This window comes from Oncorhynchus nerka, linkage group LG28, assembly GCF_034236695.1.
Source record: "Oncorhynchus nerka isolate Pitt River linkage group LG28, Oner_Uvic_2.0, whole genome shotgun sequence".
In the NCBI taxonomy this organism is placed as follows: Eukaryota; Metazoa; Chordata; class Actinopteri; order Salmoniformes; family Salmonidae; genus Oncorhynchus; species Oncorhynchus nerka.
This window is the reverse complement of record NC_088423.1, coordinates 51,998,222-52,026,171: the sequence shown is the minus strand read 5'-3', so window position 1 is coordinate 52,026,171 and position 27,950 is coordinate 51,998,222. Positions and strand designations below refer to the sequence as shown.

At 41.9% G+C, this 27,950-nt stretch overlaps 1 long non-coding RNA gene across 1 annotated transcript; it reads left to right on the top strand.

The window, feature by feature from the left end:
* Window positions 1–27,933, top strand: LOC115112784 (uncharacterized). The gene is made up of 5 exons (XR_003861015.1): window positions 1–132; window positions 235–538; window positions 26,327–26,437; window positions 26,700–26,913; window positions 27,329–27,933. It is a non-coding gene; the product is annotated as an uncharacterized LOC115112784 (long non-coding RNA).
* The last annotated feature ends 17 nt before the right edge of the window (window positions 27,934–27,950 follow it).

Sequence of the window (27,950 nt, the reverse complement as noted above, 5' to 3'; positions counted from 1 at the left end):
CACACCTGAGTTAGTGAGGTCACCACCACGTGCACCGCGCATTCTCACATCGAGATGATTCAGCCACCACGGTAACCACGCGCTCCAGCCACTCACTCCCTCAGCTCAAGAATACACCAACATTCCGAACTGGTACGAGATAGAATGGCTTTAGTGCGCTTGCTTGAATCAGTCTGGTTCTCAATCGCTCGACAATCCTAGTGTGAGTGACTGTGTGTAAATGTGTGTGTTTAGCAGGCAACAGGCGGGTGGAGAGATCGGGGAGCCAGCTTGGATAGCGGAGAGCGCACACCACCAGCGCAGTCGAGACTAAAACGGAAATAACGAATTAACTACCAAAGGGATTGTCATTTCCTTAACATCCTATCAACCGTTAATGACACATCGTTAAAGGAGACAAAACGAAAAACACAACAGAGATTGATTTATTATCCATAGTTTACCGTTCCAGCGCGTGGAAAGATGAAGACTAAAAACCTTGAGCAAAGCTTGTCTGATTCCAGAGAATTGGATGGATCGTATGACCAGCTGACTGGTGGTGAGTGATGGGCTTTCGCAGCCCCGGCTTTATTAGACCGGTTAAAGATGCCGTATGACTTGAAAAAGTGAAATAGTTGGTTAGCCAATATAGCTTAAAACTGTTGCCTATACAATTGTTTGTGAAGCTTAGGCTACTTAAGATGCTTCACAATTCTCAAGTCATGCAAGACCTGTTGTAAATAGTGTTACATTAGATAATGTAGGGCTATATCGTTTTAAAAAGCGAGCAGCCGATAGTAATCATGTCTTATCACACAATATATGAATTTATATATGTCATATTGCATATTTTATTGCTAGTATTTGCGTGCATGTTGATGTGCGACGTCTGCAGCCTGATCACTGGAAATAGACTTCGATTTAGGATGTTTGAAAAGGTCATTAGAAGGTTGACATTTGCCTTCCTCAGTGTTCACAATTATTTTTTATTAAAAATGCTTGCCCAACACTGGGCGCGAACTCGTGATGCTCGGAGCTGAAGCTGCTCAGCCACGTATGATTGCATGGCGATGGAATGTGTGCGAGGCGCGGAGTTTTGCTGACTTGGCTTTTCTACAGGAGTCCATTGGCTGTCATGTTGAGATGCCCAAAGCACATCTGGATTAGTGACGTTGGTGCTGGCCTGAAGTCCTGGTGATATAGCCTACAATTAAACGAGCCATATTAGTGAAAATGTGCATTTTCGAATCACACGATCCAACATGTATGTGCTTTCTCCTTTATAGGACTGTTTTGCTAAATCGTTTTGGACTGAATTATCTTGGATTCTACATTTAGTGTGCTGCACAACGAGTTTCTAGTGCGATTGGTTTTTGCCACGTGCCTTTGCTAATGTGTGTGTCCATCAGGATTTTAGAATGTCATGCAGATGGAGCTAAATGTCAAGACATTTTCAATGAAAAACAAATACCGAATTTGGTGTGTGTGCAGAATGTCAGTAAAACCAAATATAAATAATTTAAACGGAGCACAGCAGAGGAACTGCAGACAATAATATTATTGGTCCATAATTAATGGACAATATGTGAAAGTGCGTGTGTGCCTGAGCTGTCTTCCTTAGTTCCATTAGGTCAGTGTTGTTACTAGATGTTATTAAGATATGTAATTAGATGCTGTTTGTGATGTATGACAGAGTACCATGAAACACCATTTGTCTGTTTAGTGCTAGTTGACAGATTAAAATGATAGCATTGTGCCCAAACACATTGTTACTATACAAGAGGCAAGCCTTGCACTGGCTGCCTGACACACACACATGTAGAGTATGAGCTGTCATTCTTCCAGCCAAGCTCTTGGAATGATTAATATGATTTTTGACATATTGCATATACAGTACATTGATGTATTGACAACACAACTAGGCCTATCATGATGCACTGCAACACAGGGTCTATGCACATGTTTAACACCAGTCCCTAGATGGGCTTTTAGGAATTAGTAATTGAAAAATGGAACCTGTGTCCTCTGCATGCCACACAACTGTGCTAGCCTGCTGAGCTAAAGCCTATAAGGACAGTGCTGGTAGACAGTAATGTGGTGTGTTTTAATGGTATCTCTTGAGACGTGTTTTATGTATATCAGCTTTCTGTGGTGAAGCAATAGATGCAGATTAGCTACTGATCTCCATACCTGAGTCTATTAAAGAAACAAACACACTAAATAGGATTTGACGGACTGCTGTGTGTGTGTGTATGTTTGCCTGTATTATTTGCCTTTAAAGGTCAACTGCCCCTTAGGCTGTTTTAAAACCACAGAAGTTGGTTCTATGTGGCATCGAAATAAGCCAGAAATATTAATCATTGTGTCAGAATTGACATCAAAGTGTAAATAGGATCATTTTTTCCATAAAGTCAGTCTGGTTTAAAACTGAGCTTTGTAAGTGAGTTCATCACTACTTACTGAAGGGTTTGCTATGGATTACTTACTTACCCACTTTTGCCAATGATGCTCAATTGCTCAGAGACAACACGTTGTGGTCCACCCCAGCTGCCATGTGGGCATTTGTTGTCCAGTCTGCATATGGGTGCAACGCACACGTTTCCCTCTGCAAATAGGAGTGAAAATGGGCTTCCATAAAGTCGGTACAAACTTCCAATGCATTTCAACAATATTGCCAGATGGCCAGGAATGGATTACATCCGACATGATCACTTCTGCTGCCTGTCAACTGTCAAACCACTGGTGTTGGTGAGTACGTTAGCTAAGTAGATAGCTGGTATTAGCTAGCTAGTAGCTATTTTTGCTTATACAACATTATTTGATAATGCTAGTGAGCCAGGCTAGCTATATGATACCATAGATGAAAGGGGGATGATACTGTAGCTAGCTTAATGCATCAAGACGCACCTCCAACAACACATAAAACCTCAAATGTAATTCTGCCCATAAACAATGCCAATTTCTCTCATCAGTGGCATATGGGCTTTTTAGGTGAGCACTGTTTCCGCCCTGTGATAAGCAAGGCCCACTTTGTCAAAGGCAGGGACACCAAATATTTCTATGTATCGCTGCAGCGCTCCACCAACGTCAAAAAATCATGTTGCAGAAAAAGCATATGGTAGAAAGAGTAGCCTATGTGACCTTTTTTATAGCCTACAGGCTGGAGATAAAATGTATGACAATATAATGAGACAGAATCCTTTTACATCAGGTTTCTCAGATCAAATGGCCTAACCTAATTGGTGCCCAATCAAATAGAAAATGCTCTTACACGTTATCAAACAACATATCATTAAACAGGACAGGCTAAAGTAAAATGGACAATATGGAATGGACAATCAGGCTAATCACAGCTGCTGTCCAGGAGTTTATTCCCGTGGGCTAATTTGTCATGATCAGTGATTTCAAGTTTGTATCCTTACAATGTTTATGAGCTGATCACAGCAAAAAATAAAATACTTCTGCACTTCCCGCTGTGTGAACACATTGCAAATAGGCTCAGGATAACTCCTCCTGATAAAGTTGGGTAACTGATATTCAGAGCTTTAATAGCCAAATTGATTAGTCACAGGAATCAGGACTAATAAAGCGAATGCAATGGCCTTTTTAAAATTGTATTTATTTGTATCTATTCATTTTTACAAGCGGTAGGCCTACCACATGGATGGGCATTCATAAAATTCCATTGCTGGCCGGCATGGTAGGCTACATCCAAGTAAGCATGGGCTGATATCTTTTGGACATCTTTTTTTGGTGTTTTGCAAATGGTAGACCTACATGGGCATTCCTAAAAATATATTTCAGGCGACACTGTAGGCTATACCTCAGTAAGCAGGGACTGACGCTGATGTCTTTCGGACATATTTTTTTGGTCTTGTCCGGACCGGTCTTAATTTCCATCCACAGATGTTTGTTTTTGGTCCGGTTCGGACGAAATCTGAAACGATCCATGATGTCTATGTTTGGTTCAGTATTTTGTCCGGTTTGGACCAGCCTTGATTTGGCCCAAACATTGATGTCTATAAATTACGTCTTTTCAACGTTCATCCAGAACTGAAAATTAACCAAATTTCAACATCAGGATAATATGTATTTTCAACGTCCAGAAAATACCTCAACTGTCATTCAGAACCAAAAATGAACCTGTCTTGTCCAAATGTTGAAAACATCTTTTTACCTTTCATTCAGAACCTAGAGTGAACCTAACTTCAACGCCTGGAAAAAATACCTGGTCTTTGACATCATTCTGCTTACTGGGACTATTCTACAAAAACATTTTTGGTCTTGCCTAGGGTGGCACAAGGGCCAGGATCGGCCCTGGAGGAAGATGTGCAAAGCTCACGTTAGCTTTTGTTAGCAAGGTATCTAGCTAACTGTAGCCCATTTCCATTTAGGGTCAATACAGGGCAGGCACTTGGATACTAGCCTGCTAGCTAATCGTAGGATGTAGCCAGCTAGCTTTGAATAATGTTTCAAGCAAACTGGCTAGCTAACGTTAGCTAGATAGCCAACTGATTTAAACTCTGACAAAGATATATCTAACCCAGATTTGCAAGTTAGGTAGCTAGCTTGCCTGTTCTCATTTAAGTTGTACGTGTATTTTCTAGGGCAAAAGTAAATTAAGGATGGTACTTGTCTACTTGTACTCTACACACAACTTATTTTTATTTATTAGGTAAGTGTATGCATGCTGTCTTCATAAGCACACCAATGTGATATTTACAGCTTTAAATGTGTTGTCTTTGTAACACAACACAATCATTGATTTTTGTTGTTGATAAATGTATCTACACTCAAGCTGGCCGACGTTTGTGCAATTTTCATATGTAGCCTACACCTTTTGTAGGGATATTAGCAGTTCTGGGATTTGTCTCATGGGAAAGATCTAACAGCGAACATAAAGAGAGATGAGATGAAACAACTAGACATAGAGTGGGGCAAAAAAGTATTTAATCAGCCACCAATTGTGCAAGTTCTCCCGCATAAAAAGATGAGAGAGGTCTGTTATTTTCATCATAGGTACACTTCAACTATGACAGACAAAATGAGAAAAGAAATTCCAGAAAATCACATTGTAGGATTCTTAATGAATTTATTTGCAAATTATGGTGGAAAAAAACTTTTGTTATTGACCAAATACTTAATCTCAATACTTTGTTATATACCCTTTGTTGGCAATGACAGAGGTCAAACGTTTTCTGTAAGTTTTCACAAGGTTTTCACACACTGTTGCTGGTATTTTGGCCCATTCCTCCATGCAGATCTCCTCTAGAGCAGGGATGTTTTGGGGCTGTTGCTGGGCAACACAGACTTTCAACTCCCTCCAAAGATTTTCTATGCGGTTGAGATCTGGAGACTGGCTAGGCCACTCCAGGACCTTGAAATGCTTCTTACGAAGCCACTCCTTTGTTGCCCGGGTGGTGTGTTTGGGATCATTGTCATGCTGAAAGACCCAGCCACATTTCATCTTCAATGCCCTTGCTGATGGAAGGAGGTTTTCACTCAAAATCTCACGACACATGGCCCCATTCATTCTTTTCTTTACACGGATTAGTCGTCCTGGTCTCTTTGCAGAAAAACAGCCCCAAAGCATGATGTTTCCACCCCCATGCTTTACAGTAGGTATGGTGTTCTTTGGATGCAACTCAGCATTCTTTGTCCACCAAACACGACGAGTTGAGTTTTTACTAAAAAGTTCTGTTTTGGTTTCATCTGACCATATGACATTCTCCAAATCTTCTTCTGGATCATCCAAATGCTCTCTAGCAAACTTTAGACGGGCCTGGACATGTACTGGCTTAAGCAAGGGGACACGTCTGGCACTGCAGGATTTGAGTCCCTGGCGGCGTAGTGTGTTACTGATGGTAGGCTTTGTTACTTTGGTCCCAGCTCTCTGCAGGTCATTCACTAGGTCCCCCCGTGTGGTTCTGGGATTTTTGCTCACCCGTCTTTTGATAATTTTGACCCCACAGGGTGAGATCTTGCGTGGAGCCCCAGATCGAGGGAGATTATCAGTGGTCTTGTATGTCTTCCGTTTCCTAATAATTGCTCCCACAGTTGATTTCTTCAAACCAAGCTGCTTACCTATTGCAGATTCAGTCTTCCCAGCCTGGTGCAGGTCTACAATTTTGTTTCTGGTGTCCTTTGACAGCTCTTTGGTCTTGGCCATAGTGGAGTTTGGAGTGTGACTGTTTGAGGTTGTGTACAGGTGTATTTTATACTGATAACAAGTTAAAACAGGTGCCATTAAACCACTTACAGATAGGGGCAGTATTTTCACTTTGGATGAATTGCGTGCCCATAGTGAACTGCATCAAAATCTGTCCTAAATTGCTAATATATGCATATTATTATTAATATTGGATAGACATTCTGAAGTTTCTAAAACCGTTTGAATTATGTCTGTGAGTATAACAGAACTCACAGGGCAGGCAATCTTCCAAACAAGTTTTGAAATCCTGAAAGTTGGGGCAACTTTGACGTCATCGCCCCCTCCCTTCCCAACAAGTTATGGATCTGGAACCACTTCCTACGTCTTCCACTAGATGTCCTCATTCAGTAGAAAGTGTAATGGAGCATTTGCTGTGAACTTTGACCTAAGGTGAAGGAAAGTAGTTGGTGTCGCAAAATAATTCCATTTTGTTGTGGCGCGTTTGTCTTTGAGTGCTTCGGCTGTTCCAATCAGCCCCAGATGAAAATGAATGATCCGGTTGGAATGCTATTGGATATATATGATTATAACATCCTGAAGATTGATTCTGCACTTAGTTTGACCAGTTTCTTCGACCTGTAATATGTCTTTTGGAAGTTTTGGAAGTTTTCATGCAAAGTTATCCTGGACCAGAAGTCATTTTTTGGGCATGTGAGCTGAAAGTGGTAGCAAATGCTGCTACTTGGACACTAGAATTGAACATTATGAAACAAAACAATTTATTGTTGAACTAGGACTCCTGGCACTACATTCTGATGAAAGATCATCAAAGGTAAGGGAATATTTATGTTGTAATTTTGTATTTCTGTTGACTCCAACATGGCGGAGAAATATTGTTATGTCTGAGCGCCGTCTCAGATTATTGCAATGTTAGGCTTTTTCCGTAACGTTAAAAAATAATGTGACAGAGCGGTTGCATTAAGAACCAGTGTATTTTTAATTATATGTAGAACATGTATCTGTAGTCAAAGTTTCTGATGAATATTTCTGTTATCTGGCGTAGCTTTCTATAATTCCTCCGGATATTTTGGAGGATTTTCTGAACATGGCGTCAATGTAAACCGAGATTTATGGATATAAAATGCATATTATCAAATAAAACATAAATGTACTGTGTAACATGTCATATGACTGTCATCTGATGAAGATTTTCAAGAGGTTAGTGATTGATTTTTTTTTTAAATCCTGCTTTTGTGATTTTGATCTTTTGCTGGAAAAAATGGCTACGTTTTTTCTTTGGTTTGGTGGTGGTCTAACATAAATATATGTTGTGTTTTCGCCGTAAAACATTTTAAAAATCTGATACGCTGGGTAGATGAACAAGGTGTTTATCTTTCATTTGAGGTGTTAATGTGTGGAGGTTAAATATTTCGAAATAATATTTTTCCATTCCTTGCGCCACCTTTTCAGCTGAACGAGGGGGTGGAGTTCCTGTAGAGGAACCCATCGCCTTAAAATACAGGTAACGAGTGGAGGACAGAGGAGCCTCTTAAAGAAGAAGTTACAGGTCTGTGAGAGCCAGAAATCTTGATTGTTTGTAGGTGACCAAATACTTATTTTCCACCATAATTTGCAAAGAAATTCATTAAAAATCCTACATTTGGTCTTTCATAGTTGAAGTGTACCTATGATGAAAATTACAGGCCTCATCTTTTTAAGTGGGAGAACTTGCACAATTGGTGGCTGACTTAATACTTTTTTGCCCCACTGTATAGAAAATTGTGGTGTAGAACAGCTGAGCTGACTCAAAAACGGTATTCACCTCGTAGATGATACCACGGTAACATGTATTTACATGACGTGATGAAATGTTGAAACTAAGTTACAAGGTCTTATGAAACACATTCCAGACACTGGCTGTTGCTATCTTGCCATAGCTGATTTGATGGAGAAATATCAGCTAGATAGGATAACCAGTCAAGAGGGGAGAAGTCCTCAACTTCAAACTTTGTTCTCTTCATAGCAAAGATAGCTTAGCTTACCTTGCTGTACTCACTACTGGACTTGTTTGTTGTGATTGAATGGCAAAGGCACACTCAAGAAACATCCACATCCAACTACACCCCCAAGACAACTGTTGTTTGCCTTCAGTCATGGACACCAGCATTTCTTAATGAATGAAAGAGTGCATTTTTGGGAAGAAGGAATGGTGAATCCTTCTCTTAATGTGCGTAGTCTGTGTGTGTATTTGTGTGAGTGATGTGATGTCTCTTGAGTATTGTATATGTGGCGGAAGAGCAGAATTACCGTATATAATGTTTCTGTAAATATTTTTTTTATTATATATTTTAAATTTTTACGTTTACCCCTTTTTCTCCCCAATTTTGTGGTATCCAATTAAGTTAGTCTCATCGCTGCAACTCCCGTATGGACTCGGGAGAGGCGATGGTCGAGAGCCACGCGTCCTCCGAAACACGACCCAAACAATCCACACTGCTTCTTGACACAATGCCCACTTAACCCGGAAGCCAGACACACCAATGTGTGGGAGGATACACTGTACACCTGGCGATCGTGTCAGCGTGCATGCGCCCGGCCCGCTACAGGAGTCATTAGAGCGCGATAGGACAAGGACATACATGCCGGCCAAACCCTCCCCGAACCCGGACGACGCAGGGCCAATTGTGCGCCACCCCGTGGGTCTGCCAGTCGCTGCAGCAGAGCCTGGACTCAAACCAGGATATCTAGTGGTACAGCTAGCAACTGCGATGCAGTGACCACTGCTTCACTCGTGAGGCCAATGTTTCTATAATTACCTCTCGTCTCTCAGCTAGGGCTCTTAAACACAAAGGGGAACACTACCACACACGCAAAAATGAACCCAAGCACGCAAACACAGTCATCACTGATCCACTATGCCATGTCAACAGTCTACCTGGCAGGCAATATTTGGTACATGGTGCTATTATTACGTCTTTTAGAACATCTTCGTCAGATTGAACAATGGTTGTAGAAGGAATTTGTAAAAATACATCTTTATGTGACTTCATACCAAGGCATTGTTGAATACTAATTTCTTATTGGCTTGAAGGGCATTCTAGAGATTGCATTATTTCCCTATAACGGACAGTATATTTTACACGGTAGAATTCAATGCTATAGTTAATTTTTCCATGTTTTGTTTGAGCTGCTTTTGAAAGCAAAAACTGAATTGAAAACAGTATTGGTATTGTTGAATAAGATTTTCATAATAGCGAGATGGGACTGATGGTTTGGTTAGTTAAACTAGCAAGCTGCTACTTGTTGAACACATTTCTACGGCAAATGTGTTAAATTATAGCCATGGTATAAAAGGGATAACCAACTTGGGCTTTATGCATTCTCTGGAAAATAATGCAACTCCGTGAAAGGTCAGTTCCTCTAGCGCCGGTATTCCCAAATTGCGGGGTTACGAGCAATGCCGTCGGGGGTACCCCCAAATTTACATTTTGGTGCGTTTTTTTTTCTCACCTGAGTAGCCTCGTTTCACTTTTTTTTAACCATCTAGTGTTCAGCGAAATAACAACACAATGTCAAATACAGGTAGCCTAGTCAAATAATTAACATCCAATCACATTAAACGTTACTCTCTCACGGGAAACCTTCACTCTTGCACAGACATTTAAAAACTAAACGTGAGAATTTGAAAACATACCAGGAGTTTTTTGAGCGAGAATAAAGACTACTTTCGAGTAGTAAGACATGTATGAAAGCAACAGATACCATTAATAAAAAGGGTCTAGAAGCGTCTTATATGGTGAGCTAACGAAGTGGCTAGGACAGGCAAGCCCCATACTATTGTGGAGGACTTAATTATTCCCGCTGCCACGAATATGGCTGGGGAAATGCTGGGGGATAAGGCCAAAAGAAACTATACAGATAATGTCTTCATCAAACAACATTTTCACGACGCATCAGTGACATGGCAGGAGATTTTGAAACAATTACTGCTTCACAAACAAGACAGTGAATTATATGCGTTACAGCTGGATGAGTCAACGGACGTGGTGGGCTTGGCACAGCTCCTGGTTTATGTCCGTTATGTTTATGGGGGGTCAATTTAAGGAAGATATCCTCTTCTGCAAAGCACTGGAAACCAGGACAACATTAGAGTATATATTTTTTAAGTCCTGGACAGCTTTGTGACATCAAATGGATGTCAAGATGCATTTGTATCTGTACTGATGGTACAAAGCAATGACAGGGAGACATAGTGGAGGGGTAATGCACGTGCAAGCAGTTGCTCCCGACGCCACTTGGGTATACTGCCGCATCCACCGAGAGGCTCTTGCTGCCAAGGGAATGCCTGACAGCTTGAAATACGTTTTGAACACTACAGTGAAAAAGGGGTAACTTTGTTAAAGCAAGGCCCCTGACCTCCTGGTTATCTGGGTGATGTTTTTTCTCGCCTGAAAGATCTGAATCTAGGATTAAACGGACTCTCCGCAACTATATTCCATGTGCTGGACAAAATCGAGGCTATGATTAAGAAGTTGGAGCTCTTTTCTGTCTGCATTTAACCAGGACAACTCACAGGTCTTTCCGTCATTTGTATGATTTTTTTGAGTGCAAATGAACTCATGCTTACGGACAATGTCAAATGTGATACAGCATAGCACCTGAGTGAGCTGGGTGCGCAAATACGCAGGTACTTTCCCGAAATGGATGACACAAACAATTGGATTAGTTATACCTTTCATGCCCTACCTCCAGTCCACTTACTGATATCTGGACAAGAGAGCCTAATCGAAAATGCTACAAACGGTTCTGTGAAAATTGAATTTAATCAGAAGCCACTGCCAGATTTCTGGATATGGCTGCGCTCAGAGAATCCTGCCTTGGCAAATCGCTCTGTTAAGACACTGATGCCCTTTGCAACCACGTACCTATGTGAGAGTGGATTCTCGGCCCTCACTAGCATGAATACAGTCTGTGGGGAGTTATTCACAATTTTTGATGAACAAAAAATATTTGATTTGTAAAGAGCAAAATGTTTGATTATTATTATATTATTATTTGTGCCCTGGTCCTATAAGAGCTCTTTGTCACTTCCCATGAGCCGGGTTGTGACAAAACTCACATTTATTTAACATAAACGGCTGGCCATGCCTTCCGCCTGGCTACTCCAACCTCGGCCAACAGCTCCGCCCCCCCCGCAGCTCCTCACCCAAGCCTCTCCAGGTTCTCCTTTACCCAAATCCAGATAGCAGAGGTTCTGAAAGAGCTGCAAAACCTGGACCAGTACAAATCAGCTGGGCTTGACAATCGGGACCCTCTATTTCTGAAACTATCCGCCGCCATTGTCGCAATCCCTATTACCAGCCTGTTCGACCTCTCTTTCATATCGTCTAAGATCCCCAAGGATTGGAAAGCTGCCGCAGTCATCCCCCTCTTCAAAGGGGGAGACACCCTGGACCCAAACTGTTATAGACCTATATCCATCCTGCCCTGCCTATCTAAGGTCTTCGAAAGCCAAGTCAACAAACAGGTCACTGACCATCTCGAATCCCACCGTACCTTCTCCGCTGTGCAATCTGGTTTCCGAGCCGGTCACGGGTGCACCTCAGCCACACTCAAGGTACTAAACGATATCATAACCGCCATAGATAAAAGACAGTACTGTGCAGCCGTCTTCATCGACCTTGCCAAGGCTTTCGACTCTGTCAATCACCATATTCTTATCGGCAGACTCAGTAGCCTCGGTTTTTCGGATGACTGCCTTGCCTGGTTCACCAATTACTTTGCAGACAGAGTTCAGTGTGTCAAATCGGAGGGCATGCTGTCCGGTCCTCTGGCAGTCTCTATGGGGGTGCCACAGGGTTAAATTCTCGGGCCGACTCTTTTCTCTGTATATATCAATGATGTTGCTCTTGCTGCGGGCGATTCCCTGATCCACCTCTACGCAGACGACACCATTCTATATACTTTCGGCCCGTCATTGGACACTGTGCTATCTAACCTCCAAACGAGCTTCAATGCCATACAGCACTCCTTCCGTGGCCTCCAACTGCTCTTAAACGCTAGTAAAACCAAATGCATGCTTTTCAACCGATCGCTGCCTGCACCCGCATGCCCGACTAGCATCACCACCCTGGATAGTTCCGACCTTGAATATGTGGACATCTATAAGTACCTAGGTGTCTGGCTAGACTGCAAACTCTCCTTCCAGACTCATATCAAACATCTCCAATCGAAAATCAAATCAAGAGTCGGCTTTCTATTCCGCAACAAAGCCTCCTTCACTCACGCCGCCAAGCTTACCCTAGTAAAACTGACTATCCTACCGATCCTCGACTTCGGCGATGTCATCTACAAAATGGCTTCCAACACTCTACTCAGCAAACTGGATGCAGTTTATCACAGTGCCATCCGTTTTGTCACTAAAGCACCTTATACCACCCACCACTGCGACTTGTATGCTCTAGTCGGCTGGCCCTCGCTACATATTCGTCGCCAGACCCACTGGCTCAGGTCATCTACAAGTCCATGCTAGGTAAAGCTCCGCCTTATCTCAGTTCACTGGTCACGATGGCAACACACCCATCCGTAGCACGCGCTCCAGCAGGTGTATCTCACTGATCATCCCTAAAGCCAACACCTCATTTGGCCGCCTTTCATTCCAGTACTCTGCTGCCTGTGACTGGAACGAACTGCAAAAATCGCTGAAGTTGGAGACTTTTATCTCCCTCACCAACTTCAAACATCAGCTATCTGAGCAGCTAACCGATCGCTGCAGCTGTACATAGTCTATTGGTAAATAGCCCACCCATTTTCACCTACCTCATTCCCATACTGTTTTTATTTATTTACTTTTCTGCTCTTTTGCACACCAATATCTCTACCTGTACATGACCATCTGATCATTTATCACTCCAGTGTTAATCTGCAAAATTGTAATTATTCGCCTACCTCCTCATGCCTTTTGCACACATTGTATATAGACTGACCCTTTTTTTCTACTGTGTTATTGACTTGTTAATTGTTTACTCCATGTGTAACTCTGTGTTGTCTGTTCACACTGCTATGCTTTATCTTGGCCAGGTCGCAGTTGCAAATGAGAACTTGTTCTCAACTAGCCTACCTGGTTAAATAAAGGTGAAATAAAAAAATAAAAAAAATAAAAAAAATGAGTGTATAGTGTGTGTGTGTGTGGCAGGCTTACAATGATGGCAAAAAAAACAACATTTGAGAGTGCGCTGACCCTGGTGCTAGAGGAGGTACACAGCTGGAGGTTGAATGTTTGAAGGAGTACAGTACTGCTCTAGCGCATCGTGCAACACACCTTTGACGCCATTAATTTTTTTCCATGGAACGCATAGCCCCTTGTTGAGTATCCCGTTTGGTAATCTGACCAGATAACACCCAGAATGTTACTTCCCTATGACTTCTTTACCTTGTTGTTATAGAGACCATGACAACAACGAGAAAATCAGTTCACAACTGTGTGACAAATGTTTCTATAGGAAGGGGGCTCCACTCTTCCTTGTGTCCATCTACCTCTATGAAATTACTGGATAACCTGCAAATGTCACGTGCACCCTATTTGCCCTCCTTTTCCTCTCCTTGGTGTATTAGAGCTTAAACCAATACTCACACTCTCCTATCTTAATGCTTTTCAGGCGCATGACACACAAGAGACATGCCTTGTGGAAAGACTGAAAACAGTGCAAGGTGGTAGTTTTTTTTGTATGGCATGTGTTTATGCATTGTTTTAGGAAAGTGTGTACTTCATTCTATATGTGAGAAAGAAAGGGGTTTGGGAAAAAAGACAGTGTGTGTGTGGGGGAACTTGTTAGTCATGTAGTGTGTACCTCTGTATGAGTTATCTTGTTTGAGTGACTGAGTGGGTGTGTGCAAGTTAAGTGAGTGTTCTTTACGCACATTAGTTGTGTGAGAGCATAAGTAGGATGTTGCTGACTACAGTGGATGGTGGGCAGTTTGCTTTCTCTGCCAGACACGAATATCCAATTAATTTGAGAGCTGGACTTGACCCTTCAACCCACCAACACACACACATGCATGCACGCACACACATGCTCAAACACAGACTATTAGTCTCTCGATTCTCTTAATCTCCTTCCTCACACTTTGTTTGTGTGCGTATGTGTAGCAGACCCTCAGCAGTGGTCTGTTGAGCTAAATGCCAGTTTCTTATATTTCATTATGTGAATTGTTTGCCCTTTTTTGAGTCAGAGGCGTAGGCAGACATAGCCGTGTGGCTGGGGCTGAGTAAAAGTGACTGCCAACATTTTCCAGCAAAAATACCCAAACATCAGTGGTGTAGTCATGGTGCATGGAGAAGTGGGTATACTGTAATTTTGCCAATCATTTTCCAACCTGCCTGCCTGGCAAAATGAAAGGCGACTTGTGTGAAAAATTCTATGAGAAACAGATGTAGGCTACTCTGAATGACCTAAAATCATGGCAATGAGAAATACATCCACCATTATATCCAGAATTAAATAGTAGACCTAGCACTTATGGCTGATATGTTAAGCTAAGGGATCAGATAAACACAGACGTAAGAAATTGAACAGATTTCCGTGGTGGTGTGTTTCATGAGAACGGGGTACTCAAGGGGTTCCTACACTTTGCCAGCAGCTGAATGCCAGTTGGATGCCAGTTGCTGCTGATCTTTGTATTGTGCGTTTTGCTACAGGAGGTTTATGGGTTACAAAAAAGGCCTATGCTACATTCAGTTCCATACTCCATGGTTTCCACATATTTCTACCCTAACGTTTCTAGGCTGTAGTCTGATTTCTGTAGGCCGAGGCTAGTGATCGCCACCAATCAAGTCAGCGCCCTGGCATAAACCTCATAGCCTGTCCCTAAAGCTCTTCTATCGAGAAGCAAAATAAAGAGGCTAAACTGTAGAACTCATGAGATGACATGGGAATAAATTCACAATTCTTGTTGTTACTGCGAATATCAGGAGTCAGAGTATAGAGCGGAGTACGGAACTGTCCATTGCTGAAATCTTTGATATGATATTCACGGGCTCAGCCAGCGCCTGCCAAGCCGCATTACCTGCCCCTGGTACAGAATAATATAGGCATATGCTATATTGCCAATTATAAACTGGGTGGTTCGAGACCTGCATCCTGATTGGCTGAAAGACGGGGTATATCAGACCGTATACAATGGGTATGACAAAACATAACTACATTGGTAAACAGTTTATAATAGCAATAAGGCACCTCAGGGATTTGTGATATATGGCCAATATACCACGGCCAAGGGCTGCGTCCGCGTTGCGTCATGCCTAAGAACAACCCTTAGCCGTGGTATATTGGCCATATACCACACCCGCTCGGGCCTTATTGTTTAAATATTTCACGTGATTTGTTTTTGTGTAGGCTACTTTGTGCATGATTTCTCTATTGTATTGCATAATTTGATACGTCATATACTTCCACTAAACTACATTGTTATGCATCAGTGGGCATTAAGATTTATTTCTGTGAAAATTTGGGCAATAATATTGCATCATTTAACACAACACAAGAGAAATATGACCAAAAAACAACCAATTTCTCCATTATTATTAAGTAGGCAGCGGAAGTGTGCAACTAGACAACCGCTTACAACAACACCGCTGACAAAACAGGCTGACAGTCCAAGTCAGACAGTAAACAAACAATGAAATACACAACATGTCTATCACCTACATTTTCAAAGAGAAAGAGAGCGAGAGAGATTATTCAGCAGCAGACAAGTGCAGTGATAAAATTGTACTGTCACAAATGGATGAAGTATCCAGTCTGTCATGTTGTGAGCTCATGAAATAATCATCAGATCTACCACTCAAATGAGTGATCTACAGTACAGGCACAACAGGTGTATTCAGGACCATGGTAAGCGCATCGGCCGGACACCAGCTCAGCACTGGATTGGAATATGTGCAAACAGCTTAGAAGAATAGAAAGCCCTATAAATGTTTTCATTAAGTCCAGAAGAGCACACACAGTATATGGGATTAATTTGATGAATATTATGGTGTTTCTATTCCAAGAAAAACAAAAAACAAAACCCTCAGGGTTTCCGTCAGGAAAATATGGCACTGTTCAACATGACCGGTCGGGAGTAGGCTACTAAGTGACTGCGAGTGAAGAGCAAAATAATCCTAACATTTCCACACCCTAATTGTAGGCTAACCAATATGGAGATTCAGTGATAATAAAACATCTCATTGATTTATCAAGACCAGTCCCCATGCTTGTCTCAGAGCAGCACGAATGGTGTTGAAATAGTTGACCACACGCGGGTAGGCTATTGCTTCAAAGCCTATTATAGCAAATGGATGATTTTGGGTGTTCCAGTAAGCAACCATTTGCAAAAGAACTCCAGCACAGAGAAGAGAATGGAGCCTTAAATATTAATACTTTTCATTGTCTTGATCTGTCTCCCTCTTGAGTCATTTGTATGTCTTATTTGATCAAACAGTGTGCTTAAAGCATCCAACAAACTCAGTGCATATAGTTGATTTTATTCAAATACATAGGGTGTGTCTATATATCGAAAAATACATGTTTTAAAATTTTTACCAATTGATGGCTCAAAAGAACAGACAGCTTTCGGTAGCATAATTATTGTCTGGGACAGCCTTAGAAACAGAAGATAGGAGTGGCCCACATAGTAGAAAAGGCCCTACAGTACAGCAATAACCATAGAGACTTTGGTCCAGTGTTACCTTCTGGGTTGTTCCACAATAATAGTGCCTTTTAGATATTTTAAGTAGAAAATTGTGGACCAATTATTGTATTTTAAAGCCTGTCATAATACATGAATTGCCATTTAATATATACCACATGGAGAATTCAAGAAATACGCTTTTTGTATATGAATAAAGGCTTGCTAAAGTGCTAAAATTCAGCATTTTGACATGTCCCTCCAAACATGTGTCACTTCTAGGAAGATTTTAAACCTCTTAATCCCCAAATGTTTCAAAATGTCACAATCATTGTAAAGCCCTAGGGCTGGGCGACATAGTTCTAAATATGCTTTATGAGCAGTGCATGGCACTAGGGTAGTAACATATACAGTGCCTTCAGAAAGTATCCATAACCCTAGACTTATTCCACATTTTGTTGTGTTACAGCCTGAATTTTTTATCAGCCATCTACACACAATATCCCATAAATGACAAAGTGAAAACACGTTTTTAGAGATTTGAAAATGAAATACAGAAATATATCTAATTTACACAAGTTTCACACCACTGAGTCAATACATGTTAGAATCACCATTGGCAGTGAGGTTTTCTGGTTAAGTCTCTAAGAGCTTTGCACACCTGGATTGTACAATAATTGCACATTATTGTTTTAAAAAATCTTCAAGCGCTGTCAAGTTGGTTGTTCATCATTGCTAGACAGCCATTTTCAAGTTTTTCCCTAGATTTTCAAGTCAAAACTGTAACTCGGCCACTCGGGAACAATCAATGTCGTCTTGATAAGCAACTCCAGTGTATATTTGGCCTTGTGTTTTAGGTTATTGTCATGTTGAAAGGTGAATATAGTGGGCACTTTGAATACAGTGTTGGAAAGCAAACTGAACTATGTTTTCCTCTAGGATTTTGTCTGTGTTTAGCTCTAGTGAGATTTGTATGAACAAACTAGGATAAAGATGATCCTGAGCACTCACTTCAACTTAGCTAACATTTTCCCATCCTAATTGTTACCAAGTATCCAAAAGGAGATTCAGTGGGGGGAAAAAATCTGGAAAAACTCAAGGGTGTGAATACTTTCTGAAGGCACTGTATATTCTAAGTGTTTTTAACAATTCTGATTGTTTATTATTGTCAATCATTTATACAGTTCAATTGAACTTCAACCAAAAGTTGGAATATAGTGTTTTTTGTTTGACATGTAAACAAATGAAAAAGACAAGGGGGGATTATTATGGCAGGCTGTTGTTCAGTGTTTCCAAGTGGACCCTAATTAGATGTTATATTAAAGGTTTTATCTTACCTAATGTAGCTTTGATGTAGTTAAAATATTCATGCTTCGCCTATTCCTCTCTTATTTAGTATATACCATGGCATAAACAACATGCCGATCTAAGCTTACACCAGTACTAGTATCAGTCTGTATTAGCTAGCTACGTTTGCTCTAAGTAAATGTAAAAAAAAATGTTGTGTGTGTAGGGCCCTGTGAGTGTGCATAGAGACAGTGCAAAAATAAAATACAAGGGTCAACTCAGTCTGTGTAGCCATTTTGTTAGCTATTTAGCAGTCTTATGTCTTGGGGATAGAAGCTGTTCAGGACCGTGTTGGTGTCAGACTTGATGAACCGGTACTGCTTGCCGTGCGGAAGCAGAGGGACCAGTCTATGGCTTGGGTATCTGGACTATTTAATGGCTTTCCGGGCCTTCCTTTCACACCGCCTGATATAGAGGTCCTGGGTGGCAGAGAGCTCAGCCCCAGTGATGTACTGAGACTTACTGTCACTTCATCTGAAGAGGAGTGGCGAGAAGGATCGGAGGACCAATATGCGACGTGGTAAGTGTCCATGGTTCTTTTAATAAGAAAATCTCAACATGAACACAACTACAAAACAAGAAACGTGAAAACCCGAAACAGTCCCGTGTGGCACAAACACTGACACAGGAAACAATCACCCACAAAATACCCAAAGAATATGGCTGCCTAAATATGGTTCCCAATCAGAGACAACGAATAACACCTGCCTCTGATTGAGAACCACTCTAGGCAACCATAGACTTACCTAGACAACTAAACTGAACACAACCCCATTAATCTAATAAACCCCTAGACAAGACGAAACACAAATCACCCATGTCACACCCTGGCCTAACCAAAATAATAAAGAAAACAAAGATAACTAAGGCCAGGGCGTGACACTTACGCACTACCTTCTGTAGCGCCTTGCGCTCAGAGGCCGAGCAGTTGTCATACCAGGCAGTGATGCACCCAGTCAGGATGCTCTCGATGGTGCAGCTGTAGAACTTTTTGAGTATCTGAGGACCCATGCTAAATCTTTTCAGTCTCCTGAGGGGGAATGGGCGTTGTCGAGCCCTCTTCAACACTTTCTTGGTGTGTTTGGACCATGATAGTTTGTTGGTGATGTGGACACCAAGGAATTTGAAGCTCTCAACTTGCTCCACTACAGCCCCGATGAGAATGGGGGCGTGTTCAATCCTCTTTCTGTAGTCGACAATGCAATCGAGGGCGTTGCTATTGCCATACCAAGCATTGATGCTGCCGGTCAAAATTCTCTCATTGGGACAGCTGTAGAACTTTTTGAGGATTTGAGGGCCCATGCCAAACCTTTTCAGCCTCTGTCGCGGCTTCTTCACGGCAGGGTGCGCGTGTGTGGACTAGAGGTTGACAGCCAAGGATGCATCACAAACATTAACATTAGAGCCAAGGAAAGAGCAATGTTGTAGCTAAATTTGATGGAGTGATGGAGTTCTCTTTGACAAGGAAGGAACAGAGTACACTTGTAAAAAAAACAAATGCTGTGATTGAATCAAATAGGCTACCTACCGGAGAGCGGGACAAGCGGCATAGGTGCTCTACTCCTAACAACTTTACCCACAAGCCCGATTGTTTGTGTATTTAACTAAACCATGCAATCTGAGGTGAAGAGTGAAATAAAAATTGATTGACTTATGCATTACTGCCGTTCAGATATTTTTTAATGTTCATGTTGTAAATGTTCATATGTGCACAGTGCTCAGCTGTAGGGTACAGATTTATGCCTGTGCTGAGCATACCATCCTGCTGGGGTCTCTATCCTCATTCTACAGCCTTAATCAATCTACATTTAGGTAATTTAGAATACGCTCTTATCCAGAGTCCTACAGTCAGTGCATTTAACTAAAATAGGTAAGACAGAACAAGATGGGGCATAAATGAATTTTCACTCCCGTGCCAATCCTCTTTTGTGGACCTTATTTGAACACTGAGGAACATGAAGCTCTCGACTCACTTCACTGCAGCCCCCACATTTCCTGTAGTCCACTATCTGTTCCTTGGTCTTACTGACATTGAGGGAGAGGCTGTTGTTCCAGTACCACACTGTCAGGTCACTGACCACCCTCCATGCAGGCTGTCTCATCGTTGCCGTTGATCAGGCCTACCACATCGTGTCGTCAGCAAACTTGATGATGGTGTTGGAGTCCTGTATGGCCACACAGTTGTGGGTAAACAGGGAGAAAAGAGGGGACTAAGCACACACACTTGTGGGGCCCCCATGTTGATGGTCACCATGGCGGAGGAGCTGTTGCCCCGTGAGGAAGTCCAGGATCTAGTTGCAGAGGGAGGTGTTCAGTCCCAGGGTCCTAAGCTTGGTGACAAGCTTGGAGGGGACAATGGTGTTGAACGCTGAGTTGTAGTCAATGAACAGCATTCTCACATAGGTATTCCTCTTATCTAGGTGGGTGAGGGCAGTGTAGAGTGCATTTGAGATTGCGTTGTCTATGGACCTGTTGGGACGATATGCAAATTAGAGTGGGTCTAGGGTGTCTGGGATGATGTAGTTGATATGTGCCATAACCAGCCTTTCAAAGCACTTCAAGATTACAGATGTGATTGCTACAGGGCAGTACCGTCTTTGCTACAGTCTTTGTGGAATGAAGCCTTAGTTATCTTGGGAACAGGAAAGGTCTTACAACATGGGGATTACAGACTGGCACAAGGAGAGGTTGAAAATGACCGTGCCTTGGAATACCGTCAGGCCATGTGGCCTTGGAGAGCGAGAACATCCATTCCTCTGGGTTGGTGGCGGCCCCTCACACCCGGCACAATGTCGTTATTGTCGAAGCGTGTATAAAATGCAGTGAGTTTGTCTGGTAGAGAGGTATCGTTGGGAAGATCGCGGCTGGGTGTGAGAACCACCTATAGGTCTTCTATAGGTCTTCTATTTCAATCATAGTCTACAGTTGCTGAGACCCGATAGTTCGGCGTCCCGTGGTGACATAGCTACGCGCCTCTGAGATTACCATCTGCGGGGGACACACTGCCTGAACGTGCACTTCCACACAATTCCCAACCAATGCAATGATTTGATGATTTTGGGGTAATTTCCTACTTACCCAGAGTCAGACAAAGTCATTGACACCATTCGTATGTCTTTGCATGCAGTTTGAAGGAAGTTGAATGTAACATACAGTGGGGCAAAAAAGTATTTAGTCAGCCACCAATTGTGCAGGTTCTCCCATTTAAAAAGATGAGAGAGGCCTGTAATTTTCATCATAGGTACACTTCAACTATGACAGACAAAATTAGAAAAAAAATCCAGAAAATCACATTGTAGGATTTTTAATGAATGTATTTGCAAATTATGGTGGAAAATAAGTATTTGGTCAATAACAAAAGTTGATCTCAATACTTTGTTATATACCCTTTGTTGGCAATGACAGAGGTCAAATGTTTTCTGTAAGTCTTCACAAGGTTTTCACACACTGTTGGTGGTATTTTGACCCATTCCTCCATGCAGATCTCCTCTAGAGCAGTGATGTTTTGGGGCTGTTGCTGGGCAACACGGACTTTCAACTCCCTCCAAAGATTTTCTATGGGGTTGAGATCTGGAGACTGGCTAGGCCACTCCAGGACCTTGAAATGCTTCTTACGAAGCCACTCCTTCGTTGCCCGGGCGGTGTGTTTGGGATCATTGTCATGCTGAAAGACCCAGCCACGTTTCATCTTCAATGCCCTTGCTGATGGAAGGAGGTTTTCACTCAAAATCTCACGATACATGGCCCCATTCATTCTTTCCTTTACACGGATCAGTTGTCCTGGTCCCTTTGCAGAAAAACAGCCCCAAAGCATGATGTTTCCACCCCCATGCTTCACAGTAGGTATGGTGTTCTTTGGATGCAACTCAGCATTCTTTGTCCTCCAAACACGACGAGTTGAGTTTTTACCAAAAAGTTATATTTTGGTTTCCTCTGACCATATGACATTCTCCCAATCTTCTTCTGGATCATCCAAATGCTCTCTAGTCAACTTCAAACGGGCCTGGACATGTACTGGCTTAAGCAGGGGGACACGTCTGGCACTGCAGGATTTGAGTCCCTGGTGGCGTAGTGTGTTACTGATGGTAGGCTTTGTTACTTTGGTCCCAGCTCTCTGCAGGTCATTCACTAGGTCCCCCCGTGTGGTTCTGGGATTTTTGCTCACCGTTCTTGTGATCATTTTGACCCCACAGGGTGAGGTCTTGCGTGGAGCCCCAGATCGAGGGAGATTATCAGTGGTCTTGTATGTCTTCCATTTCCTAATAATTGCTCCCACAGTTGATTTCAAACCAAGCTGCTTACCTATTGCAGATTCATTCTTCCCAGCCTGGTGCAGGTCTACAATTTTGTTTCTGGTGTCCTTTGACAGCTCTTTGGTCTTGGCCAGAGTGGAGTTTGGAGTGTGACTGTTTGAGGTTGTGGACAGGTGTCTTTTATACTGATAACAAGGTCAAACAGGTGCCATTAATACAGGTAACGAGTGGAGGACAGATGATCCTCTTAAAGAAGAAGTTACAGGTCTGTGAGAGCCAGAAATCTTGCTTGTTTGTAGGTGACCAAATACTTATTTTCCACCATAATTTGCAAATAAATTCATTAAAAATCCTACAATGTGATTTTCTAGATTTTTTAAATAATTTTGTCTGTCATAGTTGAAGTGTACCTATGATAAAAATTACAGGCCTCTCATCTTTTTAAGTGGGAGAACTTGCACAATTGGTGGCTGACTAAATACTTTTTTGCCCCACTGTATCGTTAACTACTCCAAAGCTTTGTGGCTAGCACTTTGTACACTAAGTATTATTTACAAGTATATCTAAAATCCTAATGTTTTGATTATGGTTATTTTGAAATAATTTATTTTTACATTTTTTAATCGGAACTACACACTTTATTCATTTGCTGAGACAGTGGACACAAGGTTAGGCTGTGCTGGAGTGTTAACATAGTTGGCCAGCTGAGACAGTTTTGACCGAGTTCGCTAGATATCAAGTAAGCAAAGTGTGGGAAGAGTACATCAACAGACTGCCATTGCTCATCCAAAGCAATATTTTTACCTTGCAACTTTGACTGAAGATTTGTCACTGCTGGAAGTATTTTCAAGCTATTAGTTAGCTTACGTTAGAAAGTAGCTAGCTAGCTAGCTCACGTAGTTAGACCGAGTTAGACAGCGGGTTGCCGACCACGCACTTCAAGCGAGAGTTCCTACCACGAAATCTATCTCTATATACACAGCGGGAATATGGTGCGGTTTGGACAAAAGTTGGATTCAGATGTTTATTTGATAGCGAGGGACACATTTCACATTATGTCTGGTAAGTACAGTTCCTAGAGATTATAAATATGCCTTTGTGGACAGGAAAGGTTTTGGAGGTGAAGCCTACTATATTGTGGTATGGTTATTTTCTGTCGCCACCCACCAGATCAATGCACAAGTCCAACCAGTACACAGTGTTGTCCAAAAGCAGTGGGCATTCTATACACGTGAGAACAAATACTGGGAATAAGTGTGAAGTCGATCGAACATTATCTGATTGATTGATTGAATAGCAGCTGTTCTCATGATAAAATGTGGTAGGACTGTCAATTTTCTTGTGGATAGGCTGTCCATGTCATACAGTGTGTGTCACAACTATTTGGATGCAGTTTCTGTTGCAGATTCAAATTGCAAGTCACACCATCTCATGCAAATTTCTGATAAAAGAAGCAACTCAAACGCAATTGAAATTGCTTGCAGCATCCAATCCTGTCATACAACACATCTTGGTTCATAAATTGTTATTTTATCTAATGGCACAAATCTGTCTATATAAGGTCCCACAGTTGACAGTGCATGTCAGAGCAAACATCAAGCCATGAGGTCGAAACAATTTTCCGTAGAGTTCCAAGACCAGATTGTGCCGAGGCACAGATCTGGGAAAGGGTACTAAAACATTTCTGCAGCATTGATGGTCCCCAAGAACACAGTGGCATCATCATTCTTAAATGGAACCAGTTTGGAACCACCAAGACACTTCCTGGAGCTGGCTGCCTGACCAAACTGAGCAATCATGGGAGAAGATCCTTGGTGTGGGAGGTGACCAAGAACCCAATGGTCATTCTGACAGAGCTCCAGAGTTCCTCTGTGGAGATGGGAGAACCTTCCAGAAGAACAACCATCTCTGCAGCACTCCATAAATCAGGCCTTAACCTCTTAAGTCGACCCTCTACTTTTTTGAACATTCTGTTAAAAATCGCGCAACATTTCAGCGCCCTGCTACTCATGCCAGGAATATAGTATATGCATTTGCTTAGTCTGTGTGGATAGAAAACACTCAGACGTTTATAAAACTGGTTAAATCACTGCTGTGGCTTTACCAGAACGGCATTTACATCGAAAAGCACAGGAAAAACTGATCACTGAAAATGGGAAAATATATCCATGCGCTACTTGAACCCATTGATAAAGGTGAACCACAATTAATTGACTGAGGTTGCAGTACCTACAGCTTCCACACGGTGTCTAGAGTCTTGTCATTTCCCTTCGAGTTTTTTCTTGGTCAAACACATGCAGGGCACCGTATCTCCTTTGGTCTAGGACCGGATATTTTCGTTGAGTTTCTAGCCGGACATTTTTCCAGACGGACAGCTAATGATCTTTACATTGCCTCCTGATTAATTTTATTGCTTATTAACGATTACTAATACCTAAAGTTGCATTACAAACGTATTTCGAAGTGTTTTGTGAAAGTTTATCGTCAACTTTTTGAATTTTAAAAAATGACGTTACGTTTTGAAACTATGTTTTTTTCGTTTATCACACAGTCTACATATAACGATATCTAGGCTTTATATGGACCGATTTAATCGAAATAAAGACCCAAATAGTGTTTATGGGACATCTAGGAGTGCCAACAAAGAAGATGGTGAAAGGTAATGAATGTTTTCTATTTTATTGTGCGGTTTGTGTAACGCCGAAATGCTAATTATTTTGTTTACGTCCCCTGTGGGTCTTTTGGGGTGTTACATGCTATCAGATAATAGCTTCTCATGCTTTCGCCGAAAAGCATTTTAAAAATCTGACTTGTTGCCTGGATTCACAACGAGTGTAGCTTTAATTCGATACCCTGCATGTGTATTTTAATGAACTTTTGAGTTTTAACTAATACTATTAGCATTTAGCGTAGCGCATTTGCATTTCCAGAGCTCTAGTTGGGACGCAAGCGTCCCGAGTAGAAGCAACAGGTTAATGGTAGAGTGACCAGACGGAAGCCACTCCTCGGTAAAAGGCACATGAGAGCCCGCTTGGAGTTTGCCAAAATGCACCTAAAGGACTCTCCTACCATAAGAAACAATATTTTCTCTGGTCTGATGAAACCAAGATTGAACTCTTTGGCCTGAATGCCAAGCGTCATGTCTGGATGAAACCTGGCAACATCCCTACGGTGAAGCATGGTGGTGGCAGCATGCTTGTTTTTCAGTGGCAGGGACTGGGAGACTACTCAAGGTCAAGGGAAAGATGAATGGAGCCAAGTACAGAGAGATCCTGGATGAAAACCTGTTCCAGAGTGCTCAGGACCTCAGACTGGTGCAAAGATTCACCTTCCAACAGGACAACAACCCTAAGCACACAGCCAAGACAACAAAGGAGTTGCTTCAAGACAAGTCTCTGAATGTCCTTGAGTGGCTCAACCAGAGCCCAGACTTGAACCCGATACAACATCTCTGGAGCTGACGCTCCCCATCCAACCAGACATATCTTGAGAGGATCTGCAGAGAAGAATGAGAGAAACTGCCCAAATACAGGTGTGCCAGGCTTGTAGCATCATACCCTAGAAGACTCGAGGCTGTAATTGCTGCCAAAGGTGATTTAAAAAAAGTGCTGAGTAAAAGTTCTGAATACTTATATAAATGTGATATTTCCGTTTTTTACATTTCTAAATACCTGTTTTTGCTTTGTCATTATGGGATATTGTGTGTAGATTGATTAGGGGGGAAACAATGTAATGAATTTTAGAGTAAGGCTGTAACGGAAAAAAAATGGCAAGCCTTCAAGCTTGTTCACATAAAGGTTAATAGTCAATACTGTCAATGTCTTATGTTTATTCAACATACAACCTTTGTCTTCCAGCTAGACCGTATTGAATTAGTTGATTAGTCTCAATTTACTCTGCCATGCCATTTTTCTCTGTTGAAAAATAGGACTGAAGAGGAAATTGGTGGCTCTGGCCAAACACAAAGACCTTATGCCTTGGGTGAAGAGTATATGCATTCATCTGTGGTGGAGTTGTAGCTCATGTGGAGGAGATGGAGGTAAATACATAAATCAATAGTGTAACTGTAGAAAAACAACCCACCCATGTCTCACTCCCCTCAGTTGGTATCAGACCACGTTGAAGTGTTTGTGACAGGTCTAGGGACATAAATCTGCCCTGTATATCAGAAGCCAACAACTGAGATGAGAGTGAGAGTCCCCACTTTTTCACCACTTAATTCCCCAGAACAGTGTGCAGATATCAGCAATGCTTGTCTTTTGAACTCATGCCTGTTTGTGATCAAATGTCATTTTCTGGAGTTCAAGTCAATGCTCCATCAGATCTGTTGGGTCCATCGCTGGTAAGAGGACGGAGTGGAATGCCACTGTTACAATGGATAGCTAACAGAGGATCAGCAGAGGAAGTAGAGGTGGCTACAGGAAGATTCATCAACCTACAAAGCCCTGTACTCTCTGGTCATGGACAAACACCTGCAGAAGGATCTTGATCAGATGGCACTGTTTAAACACACAGGTGTGTTCCTCATTGAATTAGCATGTATATCAAATGAAACACACATATAACCTTTCCTTTTCACTGATGAGAAATTATTTCTTAGAATCCTATTATTATTGTGCTCTGATTTGTGTGTAGGTGTTCAAAAGCAAAATACTTCATGTCTATTTGGCACCAGTCATATTGGCATGGGAATTCAATCATTGGCCTGTCCAGACAGATCTAGTCTAACATAAGGACAGGTAATTCCCACTCCAGGATAGTTTAGTTGGCTTGGGGAAAGTGGGGGGTTTCCTTGGGGGCTGGTGCTCCCTTTCAATTGTGCTCAGGGGCACCCTTTTTTCCTCTGTGGGGGATACGGGGGCCTGACTATCTCCACTACACTAATCACTACACTTATCTGATCATTTGCATCTTTCTTTCCTAATTTCAGGCACTCCAAGATGCATTGTTTACCCTAAACAATTAAAACAATGGATTGCCTAGCCAATATATCGCCCATCACTCAAAAATTCAGGAATGACCTGATGGAGCGTGTCTTACAGAGACGCATGGACAAATAATTGAAATACTAGGAGCCAAAATCCGTTGGAAAAGGCTGTGGTCTGGTTGACAACATGGCCCCCATCCCAACATGGTCCTCCTTGCACTACAACCTAATACAAACACATTATATTGTAACGTAATTTGTTAGCTTCTGGTCCTTATCACTCTGCATCTATAGCATTTGAAAAAAATCCATTCAATGTAGGCTGCTACTGTACATGAAAGCATATCTAATTTATACTGTCTATTTTATTGCATATTTGACATTTTATTGATATGAATTTTGAGAATGCCTTGTCTACACTATGTATTGTTCATTATACAGACCCCAAGTCTGTGTTGTAAAAAATCTATAGCGGTCTTTGCCAGTTCATCGATTGTTGTCATTACATAGGTATACTCTGATGTTTGGGGTTTTACCAATATAACTTCAGTATTCAAATGTTACTGATACATTGATCTGACTGCTTTATTACATACACAATACTATCATGTGGCATACTGTAATA